The sequence below is a fragment of the Ctenopharyngodon idella genome, chromosome 3 (assembly GCF_019924925.1).
Source record: "Ctenopharyngodon idella isolate HZGC_01 chromosome 3, HZGC01, whole genome shotgun sequence".
Taxonomy (NCBI): domain Eukaryota; kingdom Metazoa; phylum Chordata; class Actinopteri; order Cypriniformes; family Xenocyprididae; genus Ctenopharyngodon; species Ctenopharyngodon idella.
In genome coordinates this window covers 36,838,778-36,853,042 of record NC_067222.1, presented here as the reverse complement: position 1 = coordinate 36,853,042, position 14,265 = coordinate 36,838,778, and the positions used below count along the sequence as shown (strand labels likewise).

General features: G+C 36.5%; 1 protein-coding gene across 1 annotated transcript in view; it reads left to right on the top strand.

Moving 5' to 3' along the window:
- The first annotated feature begins 1,309 nt into the window (after window positions 1-1,309).
- The window catches only part of elfn1a (extracellular leucine-rich repeat and fibronectin type III domain containing 1a), a 109,944-nt gene continuing 96,988 nt past the window's right edge, over window positions 1,310-14,265 (top strand). The window contains exon 1 of the mRNA XM_051888432.1: window positions 1,310-1,755. The gene's annotated coding sequence lies outside the window, so the exon portion shown is untranslated. The remainder of the gene's footprint in view (window positions 1,756-14,265) is intronic.

Below are 14,265 nucleotides of genomic sequence, written 5' to 3'. Positions count from 1 at the left end.
GCCTTGTTTCTCATGCTTTCCCTTTTCCCAAATCCCCTCACTGTGTGATTCCAGCAAGAAATTGTAGAATTGTATTTTACAGGACAGTATGTGTGGACAAGGAATGGGAATTGGTAAGGAATTTAGTGATTCTGTTTCTGATTTCTGTTAACGATTTTGGTTTAATAACAATGATTGTTTAGTACTTTGGTAGGAAGATATAAAATTAAATGCAATTCTTATTAATTATGAGACTCTCAAATATATAGGGTATAGTCTAGAACAGCATCTAATATTGATATATTCAATAGGATTCTTAAAAAAAAAAAGAAAAAAAAAAAGATTTTTAATGGCATTTCATAATATTCAATAATTGGTCCTAACTGCATAATAAAATGTGTCCATTCATTCACAAAACTCATTATATTTATATTTAATTGAACACTGTCATGTTAATCAGGTGTTACGAGACTGAAGTACAACATAGTTCATAACAGAAGTAGTTTCGGGTAACTGAGTCAGATTAATTTAAAAAACGTTTTGACTGAGACGTAAGTGTTTTTGATTCACTAAAAGAAAGCAGCTCGTATGAGTCGTTTATTCGAGAATTGGACTGGAAATCCACGCTGTATTTTGATTCAGTACAAAGAACCAGTTAGTATAACTCTTTCAACTCTTTTCACCAGTATAGTCGAACTATACTGGTGGCTTTGTATGTTTTATTATGCATTATAACGAACTCCATCGTTCAGTATTTGGACCACATTTGCGCTATTGATTCACTAAAAGAACCGTCTTGTAAGAGTCGTTTTTGGTACTGCGCTGTTTTTGAATCACTAACATGAATCAGGTCTTATTCAGAGTCATCTCGTTCTGAAATCGGGCGACACTGGTTGCGCAGTATTTCTTCGTTTAGTAAAGCGCCGTTGAAAAGTAGTGCACATTTTAGTAGCTCTTTACTAATGCACGTTCAAAAATCGTCAGCTGAACCGAATGTCATAAAAAAAAAAGTATTATTATTATTATTATTATTATTATTATTTTTAAATGTGTACCTGCACAACAGGTATGGGAGCTATACTGTGCAAGAAATGAAATAGTGTACATATTCCATCCTGGACCAACCGCGTAAATATAATTTAGCAGTGTTTGCCAAATTTATAGTCTACTCTATTTTGCTCACCGTGTTGCTTATAGAATTACAAATTCAAATATAACACGCAAATTTTAAATGCTTTCTGTATACAGTGATGTGTTAAAATCTCACATTTTGAACTAGGCTAAACAGTCCTCTCACGTGGCACACAGCCCTCTTGCCTTCAGTGTCGAACCCACACCATTTATAGCCTCGCAGTAACCTACAATCTTATTATGAGATTTAACTTTGCCCCAACTGGACTTGTGGATGAGCAGTGCTCTAGTCCCGCTCCTCAACTCAACTAATAATTGACTGGAAATAGTTATAAGGCGCTGTCCGCTCGCGTTATGACAGACAAAACAACTCTGCCATGTCTCTGTCTGTGCGGAATACATAAAGGCTCTGCCTTGAATTAATCACTCGCTCTTTAATGGATCTTTGAGGATCGCGCTTGACGCAGTGAGGAGCTGCAGCTCTTTGTATTCCGAGGCCAAGAGGAACCTTGTGTGTGTGGTTTTTTTTTTTTATTTGCCCCCGTCCTATCTCTACTGCCTCTTAGAAAATGTCAAGGGGGTACATGGTGACATAGGGACCCCGGTTTGGTTACGGAGAGACTCTCGCTTCGCTCTGCGAAAAAGGTAAGTGAGAAATGCTTTGGAATGTCGCATCTACGTCGCTTCTAATGTTGGTTTTGTTGGTCGAGAAATGAAAGGAGCGCAAGTGTAGTCTGAGACATGTAAGTTATCCATGTGGCTTTTGTACACCCGCGTATTTGCAACAAATGCCTCCGTGTGACTTGTCGAACTTATAAATGCATCGTCTAATGTGTTGAGTTTGACAGTGCGCCTTAACGGACTCCAAATGAACATGAATTCGCTTCGTTTTGCACTAAGGCGTGATTGTATATCGACGTTCAAATGTAAACGCGAGTTGTGAGCGCGTTTCTTTTGGAATCATTTGATATTCTGCATGGAATAATTTGACACATACTGACATGCTGAGGTAATATATGGAATTCTAAGCTACATTAGCCAAGGAGACACTATGTGAATGTTAGTTTAGGGGTTGTTGAACTCTAAAGCGTCTCACTTAGAGATGTTACAGGATTGAATATATCGTGCTTTCGCTAACATCTCCAGAATGTCGCCAAATGTTTCAGTTCCCTGGACCGCAGTCAGGTTTGGTTTGCCGCTAGAGTTCGCCTTTAGCCATAAAAATGACAACTGATGGCCCCTTTCAGTTCTCGGTCGCTATATTTTAGTGAATCGCGTGAGTATTTGTACGATCTGTACATGGTAAATACGCTTATCGTAGCTAATCGTATCTGTTTACACCGACAAAGCTCGGAAAGTTTTCCAGTCTGGTAGTGTTCATCTATTTCCAGAATGGCATGAAAGTGTGCTGCTTGCTCTATATCTAAAATACAATTGGTTTACCAGTTGTGTGTAGTGTTGCTGTTGAATGAAAAAAACGTGCACGAGTGTCTCTCTGAGGACCACACGTTAAGATTGCTAAATTAAGAAATCATTTGAACATAGTAGTCTAATAAATTATTCAGAGACATAATAATTGAGTTAAGATTGAACATATGACGCAGACATACTTTGGAGTAAGTCAGAATTCAAAGGATCATATGAAGTAGCTTTAGTGATTTCATAAAGGTTGAGATTAAGAAAAATAACACACTTTACAAACATCCTCTGTTTAAAAAAAGTGCTAAAAAGGGGTTTAAAAAGAAAAGACATGAAACATGACAAAACCTAATCAGTTTAACAGGACTGTATACTGAGGTGTATCAGTGCAAATGCCTAGTTTTCTGTGAAATGTAAGTGTTGCAATATGTGCATCTGATTGGATATGCAATTGCATATGCGTTTTCTTCACCTTGACTGACATACTGTAACTGTACAGTTACATGAACTTTGAGACTCACCCTCAGAAAGATACTAAGCATATTAGGTCACCGAGTAACACAGTTCATAATGTAAGAAAAGAGCTTAGTCCGTCATGCTACTGTCAGAGCAGTATATTGCGAGAACTCGATCAGCAGACAGAGCGATGGTGTCTCAGCTTGTATATCCCCCTCAAAAGACGTAAATACATTTGGCTGGACAAACCATTTTTATTTTTTACTAAATGAAAGATTTTGTATTTTGTCTCAGAGTTCTCAAAACCCAAATGTTTGGATTTTAAGAGCTTTTCCAAAATGAAATGTGCAAATGAACTAAATCATTTTGGTCTTACGGAGCTGTTTTGTTTTGACTATAACAGGTTGCCTATTTTAAAAAAAAAATATTGTTGTAGCCTAAAATAATTAATGTTATTCAATTAAAGCAGGCATTTTCAATTTTTATATATCCAAGGAACCCTTATCCAGATTCCGAGGCAATCCAGAGACACTCAGCATAAAAAAGATATATGTTCTTGTAACAATGTATATAAAAAAAAAACTGCCATAAAAAACATTATATAATGCTTAACATTAGTTAGAAAAAGTCAATAACTGTAAATGCCACGAAAATGTACGTTTTTTTATGTTTCAAATATTTTACCCAAGGACCCTTTGGAGTACTTTCAGGGACCTGTATCAAAATGAACCTGAACATTATTATTATTATTTTGGATGTTAATGCATGTTGGTATCATTGCTGAAATTCCATTCACTAGAAGATATACAGCAACTTACATAGATGACTGAGGGTGAATTACATTCTTTAGGCTATAAACATACTGAGAATCTCCACCCTCACTTTAATTCATTGGTAAAAGGCAAATCTAAATCATTCTCAACCTTCGTCAAGAGGAATTACTCATGAGCTGCGCCTAACCATAACCTAACGTTCAACAAAGAGTTGTGCTTGTTCAAAAAAACTAAAACAATTTGTGAGATGTGTGCATCTGTCCCTCTCTCTCTCTCTCTCTCTCCGTCTCTCTTATCTTGATTATGCAGCTTGAAGATTGAGTCAGCTGTTTTGTATGCAAGGTGTCTGAGCCCGGCTCTTTGTGGAGGAGAGAGCAATCGTGCCGCGGATACAGAGAAAGAGAGAGATGGATAGACAGACAGATAGACAGTGTGAGAGAAAGATGGCAAGATGGGGGTGAAAAGATGGTATGTCTACATGTGCAGTGTTGGAAAAGCAACTCTCATATTAATATCATATTATCTGGCTTTATAAAAAGCATCCTTTATGCCTGCAGCACTCACATATGGCATAACGAATGATAAATTATGTAGCCACCCCATTGTGCTCACTTAATACATAGAGTCATAAAACACAAGTGCAATTGTTGGTGATATGTGAGGTAGAAGGCTTTTACAGCACCACTGAGTGTGTTGATAATGGATAAAGACAGTTCTGAACCGATCATTCTGAGAGATGAGCGCCGTGAACCAGTAAGGTACAGAGGAGAATAAAAGAGAATATTTACATAGGTAAGGCAGAAGCAGACATCTATAGCAATCAAAACTATGAGATATTTGAAATTATATATATTACGGAAAAATATAAACTATCGTTCAAAAGTTTGGGATTTTATGTTTTTGAAAGAAATCTTTTATGCTCACCAAGGCTGCATTTATTTGATCAAAAATACAGTAAAAACAGTAATATTGTGAAAAATTATTACAATTTAAAAATTTACTGTCATTTTTTATCACTTTAATGCATCCTTGCTAAATAAAAGTGTGTGTATACTGTGTATATATATACTTAAATCATGTATTTCAATCATGACAACTCTCTGAATAGTTTTAGCATGTTATTGAATATGGCAATGTTAATGTATTTGACTAGATCTGCTACGTTGCTGCTGCTGCAGAGCAAGTATGGACTTTTGATTCATACAATGACACATTGCAATGAGCATGTAAGTTATGCTGCTGCATAAATAAACACATAAATCCCGTATCAGATCTAGGCAGGTGGAACTGGGGGAGGTGGAGCAGGAACTCTGATAGCGTGCTGCATGAATACAGCAAACAATTAACCAGACCATTTAAATGTTGTGCAAGCAATCTCATTGGCTGCAGATTAATTATTCCAGATTTACCAAATATACCAATTTTGCTTGTAGCTGTATTTTAGGAAAGCTACAGGTATAGGGCTAGATTTACTAAACGGCAAATTAGCGTGATAGCACAATCCCATAAAAGTGCTGATGGGAGTGGAAAGTTCTGTGCGTGATCTACTGACGACATGCAAATTAAAGAACACGGGCGCAGTTGGAGCATTTTCATAATGACCAATGCAATCTACCAATATTAGCGCAAATTAGCGTCATGCTTTTTTTTGGGTGGTAAATAGCAAATACTAGTAAACTGACTAGTGCAAACCTTAGTAAATCACCTTGCGTGATTCATTTAAATACTCTCCTCCCATAAATTGTGAGTCTGAAAGGGAAACTCCTACAAATGCATATTAGGGCTGCACAATTTATCGCACAATGCAGAAAATAACATTGAAATCACGCTAAAACACGAGTCAAAGGCTGCGATTATTTTTTTATGCGCAGCTTGTCAATGATCTATGGCTCCAAATTCTAATCCATCTGAAAGTACTGCGAGTTTGAGTCGCTTATAAATGTACATTTGAAAAAGCAACACGCGTCAAACATCTTTCCAGACATGAGAAGCATTTATTAACATCTTGTCCAACAAAAGACAACATTTAATAACGTTTTTACTCCAAACTCACTTCATAACGACAGTTGAGCATCCTTCTGTGAGATGATGTGGCTTCTTACACAGAATAAGGCAGTCGTGTGTTTATTAATCATGTTTAATCAATCAAAGCATTTCAATCTTCTGTTTATTCAGCTACAGTGATAGTATGATGCACATAGGGATTTCCTGGAATGACGCATGTTATCTACTTCTGCGGCAGAGAATATTTGGAGTTTCTGCGCAAGAGCGCCCTCTGGCTTTCAGATGGAGAAGCATTTCCTACTGATCACAGAGCTCTGACAAGCTGCGCATTAAATAATCGCAGCCTTTGCCAAATCACGCGATAAATCGTGCAACCCTAATGCATATGCAATAAGGCCGGCTGCAAAAGCCCTAATTTTTCACTGTGTGTCTTTAGTAAATCCTGACAGTAGTTTTTTAATGCCAAAAGAGGGTTTGCGCTGGTGCAAGCTGTTAGTAAATTTGGCCCATATAGGCACTTATACATATCTGAGATTATACATAAAAAAGTTTCTATAAACACAGAGAAAAGACCTATTGCTATCATGCAGGAATGTGACATGACTAGATGAGTCTGGAAGGACCCTATTTTTATTCATACGCCAGTATCCTAGAACTGAGGCGGAGGAGGTTGAATAGGGAAGGAGGGGCTGTCCATGGTGCTGAACACCCCTGAGAGGCTGTTGCACTGAAGTGGCATATTGGGCTTTGATTCGTTGCGATATGAAGTATGTACTTTTGATAGATGTTTCTTGTTTACACATCGAGACGACAGCCTTTTGATTTTAAATTGATGGAGATGTTGTAAGCCTGTGGCGATGTCCCTTGCGCTTCAACGCACATTAGCAGCTGGATATGTCTTGTGGCAAACAAAGGTTTTTACTATACCTGAATGCTTGAGGGCCTTTAATACAGAGACATGGAGATTCAAGGCCAGGTCTGTTTTTGAAGGCTCTCTTTCACTTGTCTTTTCCCGAGCACAATACCTCTTGGCAGCAATGCACTAGCGTGTTGGGAGGGACTGACTGGAAGCTGACAGCAAGTGTTAAGCCTTGGGACAGCTTGAAATTGACAAGTAATTAAAATCTGAAGCAAATGTTCAGGAAAATGGAGGTTTCAGTGAGCATCCGGTGGCCTCAACAGTGTGTTAAATAAGTGACTGGAACTTGCAGATAAGGCTGAAATTACAAAGCTGATGTCCTTACAGCCTTTGCCCTTGAGTGCTGTTTTATTTCAATTTAGCAAAGCAAAGATTGCACAGTTGTTGAGATTGTATCTCTTGGAAAGCATACAAATGGCATTAACAGCTTCACCTTGAATCAGCAGCTTGCGTGAGTCATTAACCGCGTGGCTAGCGATTACAGAGCGCTATGGCCCATTCTAACCCTGCAAGCACCGTGGTGAAGTTTGCTTTGGAGATTGCAACTCTAACGCTGCAGATGTCACTGTCAGTCACAGCTGTATTAAATGAAAATAATGCTCTTAAAGCTATTAGGATAAGATAACGTTGAATAAGTGGGACCAGTGTTTTGGAACCATTGACAATACAGATAGTCCCTTTAAAGAGCCTGTATGTAGTTAGTGAAAGCTACCGTTTTGGGCAGTATGTGCAAATTAGTTTTGCAACAGATCTGGAAATGGTTGCAATTAAGTCCAAACAGTATTTAATATAACTATATGGATGTGTCTATGGCATGTGTTAATGATGTGGTGCTTATTTTTATCTTATATATTAATTTATTCAAAAATACAATTCATACATGCAGTGTCTTGAATACAATTGTTCTATATGATTAATAAAATATATATATTTTAATATAAAATAACACACACATACATATATTATTAAACAAAATAATATATTTTTTGGGCAGAATTTGATTTGAAAATGTCAAGGTGATACAACTATCATGTAATAATAATAATAATGTAATAATAATGTAAAAGCCTCAGGGAAAAAAATAAATAAACATGTCATGTGGTGCAAATACATGCAGAAAAAAAACAGGAAAATATGTTATCGCCACTTCACATTTTTGTAGTCTTTAGCACTTATATATCATTGACCCATACACTGAGACCAGTTTTAAGTATCTCTTTAACTGCACGTTTTAATTTTTTCATTAACGTCCATTGCTAGATATTATTGTGCGGTTTGCTGCCGGCACTCTTATTATGGGTAGTGATCAGGCTCTATGTTCGAGAGCATAAGGGATATTGAACATTAGCCACCCCCCCACCCCCCATTTGTGTTCGTCATCCCTCCTGCAAAGTAATTAGAGGTCGGGATACAGAGTAGCATGGCTGTATACCTGCAGAATCCATTAAAGCTGGTGATACATAACAGGTTTGTCAATGCTCACTTCAGAGGTTCTTTTATTGATTGAGTTTTTGAGCGGCCACCGGCCAGCCACTCTCCTCAAAGAGTTCTCTCTCTCTCTCTCTCTCTGTCATTTTCTCATGTGTGCTTGGCTGTTGGATATGCATACAGTGCAGATATCAATTAGATTGCCTTGCTTTTAGGGGTTATATAATCATAAAGCATTGGTCTGTCGATAAAATGTGAGATTCATGTGACGCAAAACAAAGACTAGGACAAGTCATGCTTTTGGGGACAAAATGTCTTCACTAACCACACATAAAGGTAATTTTCTAAAAAATACAAACTTTTACATACATGCTTCTTACATATTATTGTGCGGAATACAATGTAATCAGACTTCAGCCATTGAAAATGTTACAAGCGTACATGTCAACAAACTCTCATTAGAGTATTAGTAGACATTCTGCTTAATATCTGTTAACTCTTTATTTTGATGCTCCTCAACAGACATTATACTAACTAGAAGTAACTTTGCAGCTACATGTCAACTTGTTCTACTAACCTGAACCCTAACACTTAACCCTAACCTAACAGACTACTAATACTGATGACTGGTAGTTGACATGTAGTTGGAAAGTTACTTATAGTTAACAGAATGTCTAAAGTGGGCTGTTGAAATAAAGTGTAACCGTTGTAAGTAACTGACACTGTGTCTACACCAGACGTGACTTTTGTCGCGTCACATCGCACCACGCCAGCTAAAAGCTGTCTACACTGAACGCGACAAACTGACCGTTGCAAAGAAGTTGCTTATTAAAAAAAGAAGTTGCTTATGCTTACCAAGGCTACATTTCAAAAACACACATTGATTGTTTAATCAAATAAAACGGTAATATTTGAAATATTATTACAATTCACAAGAACTGTTTCCTATTTTATTATATGTTAAAATGAAATTCCTGAAATGGCAAAGTTGACTTTTTTTGTGGTTAAAAACAGCTTTTATTTGAAATATAAATCTTATAACTTATTCCCTCTTTGCTGAAAAAAGAAAATCTTATTTACGCCAAACTTTTGAACAATATGAAAGTATCACGTTTTACATAAAAATATAAAGCAGAAAAAAAAAAGTTGTCAACACTGATGATAATAAATGCTTCTAAAATCTCATTAGAATGACGAATAAACTTTAGTCAGGGTTACCTCACAGTGTCATTGTATTTAACGGGATCAATATTCTTGATCACTCTGCATGTCAAGCAAGAGCTGACGCTTGCATATACTTCACACACTCACTGTAAAATTGCTTCCTATTGAATGAAATGTCCATATTGCAATCACTGTAATTAGTTCACATGGGAACCACAAGGCCTGTGCAATGACTCCAAAGCCAATATAATACTTGTGCGGCAGTACAAATACACTGCATCAGAGTCTTTGAGGGTACAGTCTCAATATAAAGCAAGAGTCCAGTAGTGTGCTCTTGTAAATTCCATGTGCAGTTCTTAATAAAGCTTTTGGCTGGAAGGGAAAACGTCTTGTCCTCAGCTGGTCCCGCACTGAGAATATACAAGGGCTTTCACATTCTCATCGTGATCAATACTTTCTCTTTCTTCTTTCTATAAAATCTTTCTGTGAATGAACTACACACTGGCTCACTGAAAATGCTGTGTTTTTTAGTTCTGTGACAAGACATTAACTGTGAATTTAGTAGTAAAATGCATAGTTAAAAAACTGTAATATAATAATGGCAAATAATGATAGTTATAGTGGTTCAACGGATCACAAAACTCACGGTTTGGATCATATAACGGTGGCAAATGTAACTTTGCATTCCATTTATTACTTAAAGCACACTGCAAGTACTTCGATACCACAGCAAAAACTACTAGCGTAACAAATAAAGTTCAAACATTATTAAAAACAAGTGAACAGTCAGTAAAAAATAAGATCAAATACACTATTCATAGATAAATACAATATAACAAAGTTACAAATAAAGTAAGGTCTAAGTGTAGTGTATTCAGGTATAGTCATGTAATAATTAGGCCTAAATGTAAAATAGCACAATAGTGTTCACTGTATAAATTAAATATATATATATATATATATATATATATATATATATATATATATATTAGTCTTTGTTAAAGCTGTTGTTTGATTAATATTAATGACTTAGACAGCAACAGGTATTTATCGGCTGCTGTCACTTTAAGACCGAATGCACGGATCCAATATAATGATACACATCTGATTTCTTTCTCAACTGTTTACGTTCACTTAAGACATAACCAACTGTACGAGAATACTTGCTGAGACTGGTATTTTGATATAATTTTGTGTGTATGTGTCCGTTCAAGCGCATGGAGATGCAAAAGAGGAATCAAATCGCTGTTTCTACTTCAAAATTTCATGTTTATATTCAATGTGTTACTTGCCATTTACTAAAATTTAATTGACTAGCAATTTCTGAGTGAAAACTGTATCTTTGCCATTTTTTCAGTGTAGTTTCCAGTCATTTTGATTTAAATATGTCAATTGACCCTTCGCCAAGACCCGCCCCCCTTAGTCACTGTTGCTTTGTCCGACAAGCCATGGCGCCGTCACGCCACACAGAGTGAAAAATACATCGCGGAGCAAAGAGGACACTGACAACACGTCGACAGACAAGACAGAGCAGGTTACTTATGATATTAAACAAAGTCCCAGCTTTCAAATTGTGTAATTTCTTAAGAAATTCGAACAATAAAAACCGTTTTGTGGCTCTTTAATGTGTCGTAACAGATCGCTGTAGCACCTCAGCTCAAACGGTTCGTGAACCGATCATCTCTTCCAACTAGTTAATTTATAGCATCAAATAAACATGAATGAACATGAAAAGGAATGTTGTTTCAAACGTGGAAAGACATCAGTACACATCATTTTTCAAGTTCAAGTCCACCGAGGTTAATCTTCTAACTCCTGACTGCTTTGTTGGACAAAATGGCGGATTCGGCGTTATGATTGGTTAGATTGCTTGTCAATCAAACTCCCGGCGAAGGGTCAATTCGAGCACTTTGTTAGCTGTGTATTACATTACCCTGTAAAAACTTGACTTTGTATCTTTTTCAAAAACATTTTTGGTTCAGATAAGTTTATAATGTCATAACTCATCTCAGAGCTGCTTGGTAAACTATATATTAAGCAATAGTTTTAAATCTCAAATACTTCTGGAATCAAGATGTCTGGAAACATGGCCAGTCACTGTTGTACTCCATTTGAAATTGGGAAAAATTGCAAGGGTTTGTTTATCACGTTTCAAGATTTGATTTATTGCCTAGTGGGACAGAATAGGATGTGATATTAGAATGTGTTGAGAAAGAAAATGTAGAAATAAATTGAGAAACAGGTGCAGGTACATGGAAACAGCCAAACTACCATCTGCTAGAAAATGCTTCTGGCCTCTGGAAGACAAAAAAAAAGAAAAGAAAAAGAAACTGTCTCATACTTGCAGATCTGATTAATGTCTTCGTCTGCTCACCAAAGACAATTCAAACAGATTGGGATATTCTGTAAAATGGGATGTCTCTCAGGAAATGAAATGGGAAGCAAAGGTGATATCATTCATCGTATGGCACTGTACATATGGCTGTAGAGGAGGAAAAAGCTGCGAAAGCAAACACCATGTCTGTCTTTGTGTCAAGTGTGTCACTGTTTACCCTCTCCTGGGGAAAAGCTCATTTATAATCTGACTGTGTGGCTTGTTCATCACAGTAAATAATACTTCATGCCCACATGACAATTCAAACAGTCCACTCTTCAGGTTTCCCTCAGTTCCATCCTGCCCCCCATCAGTCCCCCAATTGAATCTGCAGGGCAATTTATCCGTGTGTAGAGCCGTATCGCATACGGACAGAGCACCTTCTTTTATTTCTGACAGACTTATCTTGTTCATGTTGAGAAGTATACGGGAGAATGTTTTTCTCTGACAGCTTCACAAAGGAAAGAGTCGGGCAGGTTGTCGGTCCTCATTCAAGCACGGTGGTAGCGTGAACTGTGCACTTTCCAAACGGCGGATATCAAATATTTCCCATCCTTTTGAGATGTCATGTTGTGTTCTTTTGTCAGCAGCCACCAAGACATTTACACTAAACTTGAACTTCAAATAAAAAGATGTGGCAGATGAATAAATGTGTAATGTTGGTCAGTTGGAAAAACGTGTTTCTATGACGTATATATTCACCTATAAATACAAATACATATATACAGTATAGTTAAATTGAATATGCCTCTTCATGGATGAATATGAATTAAAAATTATTTTTTTAATATTATTTTTGTTTTTGTTTTCTGTTTGCAAAATTGTCACAGGTATGATTCCTTAAACATGTAATGATATTTCTGAATTAATTTTTATAAATATAATATTTGTAAGTAAAAATATTTTTTTAGAAATATGGAAATAAGGATTAAGATCATTGCGACTGAAGGTGTAAGGAAAATTTGTTTGTTGCTGGTTCCACCACATCAATTGAATGAATCATTCACTCAAAAATGAAAATTTGGTTATAATTTACTCGCCCTCATGACGGTCCAAACTTGTTTGACTTTCCTTCTTTTGTGGAATATAAAAAAGATATTTTGGTTTAGTGTTTTTTGTTCATACAATAGAAATCAATGGTCAACAAAACATCTACTTTAAAACATGCAAGGTTCATAAAAATGCGCTTGTTGTTTTTATGGTGGTTTCATACAGAGCCTTGCACATGACATGCAGACATATATAATAAATAAGAATTTATATAATTAAGAATTTGTTCTCTCGTTTTAATTTAACTAAAACAAGGGAATAAATTATTATATCGGTTTATTTAAATCGAGGGAATGAATTTGTAAAATGTGCTATTATTAAGTACTAATTGTTAATTCGTGGCCAAAATTTTCATGTGTGTTTCATATGATTTTGAAAACTTTTAAAAGTACAATATAATGACTCAATTTCAATTAAAGGGGACCTATGCCCCTTTTCACAAGATGTAAAATAAGTCTCTGGTGTCCCCAGAATGTGTCTGTGAAGTTTCAGCTCAAAATACCCCACAGATCATTTATTATAGCTTGTCAAATTTGCCCCTATTTGGGTGTGAGCAAAAACACACTATTTTTGTGTGTGTGTCCCTTTAAATGCAAATGACAGCAGCTCATTTGCATTTAAAGGGACACACACACACACACACACACAAAAATGGCGTGTTTTTGCTCCCTGCCCACTTCCCAGAAGAGGGTGGAGCTTTAACAGCTCGTGCTTCGGTTGCTCGACAACAACAAAGCTGGGGAATCTCACACAGTCAAAATGCAGATTGACAGTAACGGTGTTCAGCCTTACATTGTTCAAACCGGAGTCAGACAATGATGGAGAGACTCAGGAAGACGTTACAACTTTTAGAAAGCAACTGGACATTTCTGAATGTTTAGTGGTTAAATTATGTAGTTGCTGTGGAGTTGATCGACTAGCATGTGCCGTCATGTTAATCTTTTGTGCAAATCCAGCATTGAATTGACCCTTGTTTGTGAAGCAGTACGGCGTAAAATGACAACATGGCCTCGCTCCCTTTATTGCGTGTTTTAGGGGTCAGGGTTTATGTAAATTTTAGGATTAGTGATGTCACTAACCCAGGAAGAAGCTCATTGTAGTCCCTACCAGCCGTTTGTTGTAGTACTTAAACAGTGATTTCTGTAAAAGAAAATATCTCCCTTTGCTTTGAACTTTGAGCGTCGTAACTTTGCAGATGTTGTTTATGCTCAAACAGCAACATTACACACTAACTAAAGTTAAAAAAAGTGAAATCATAATCAACCACCCCTTTAAAAAACAACAACAACAACAACAACAAAAAAGAACATTCATTGTTGGTAACCAAACAGTTTTCTTAGATTGTTCTTAAGAACCTCTGGACCTAGTTGAAATGACAGACCCATATTTCTCATGTATCTTATCAATATTATTTCCTCCAATAAATAAATAAAAATAACAATATCAGCACTGTGGAATGTTTAAAGTCTGAGGAAGCGTTTTCAGTTAGACTCTTGCAACCATCTGTCCATTTCCTGGTTCAGCGAAATAGCTTTGATACTTAACAGGGATGAACAATTTCAGTGGAG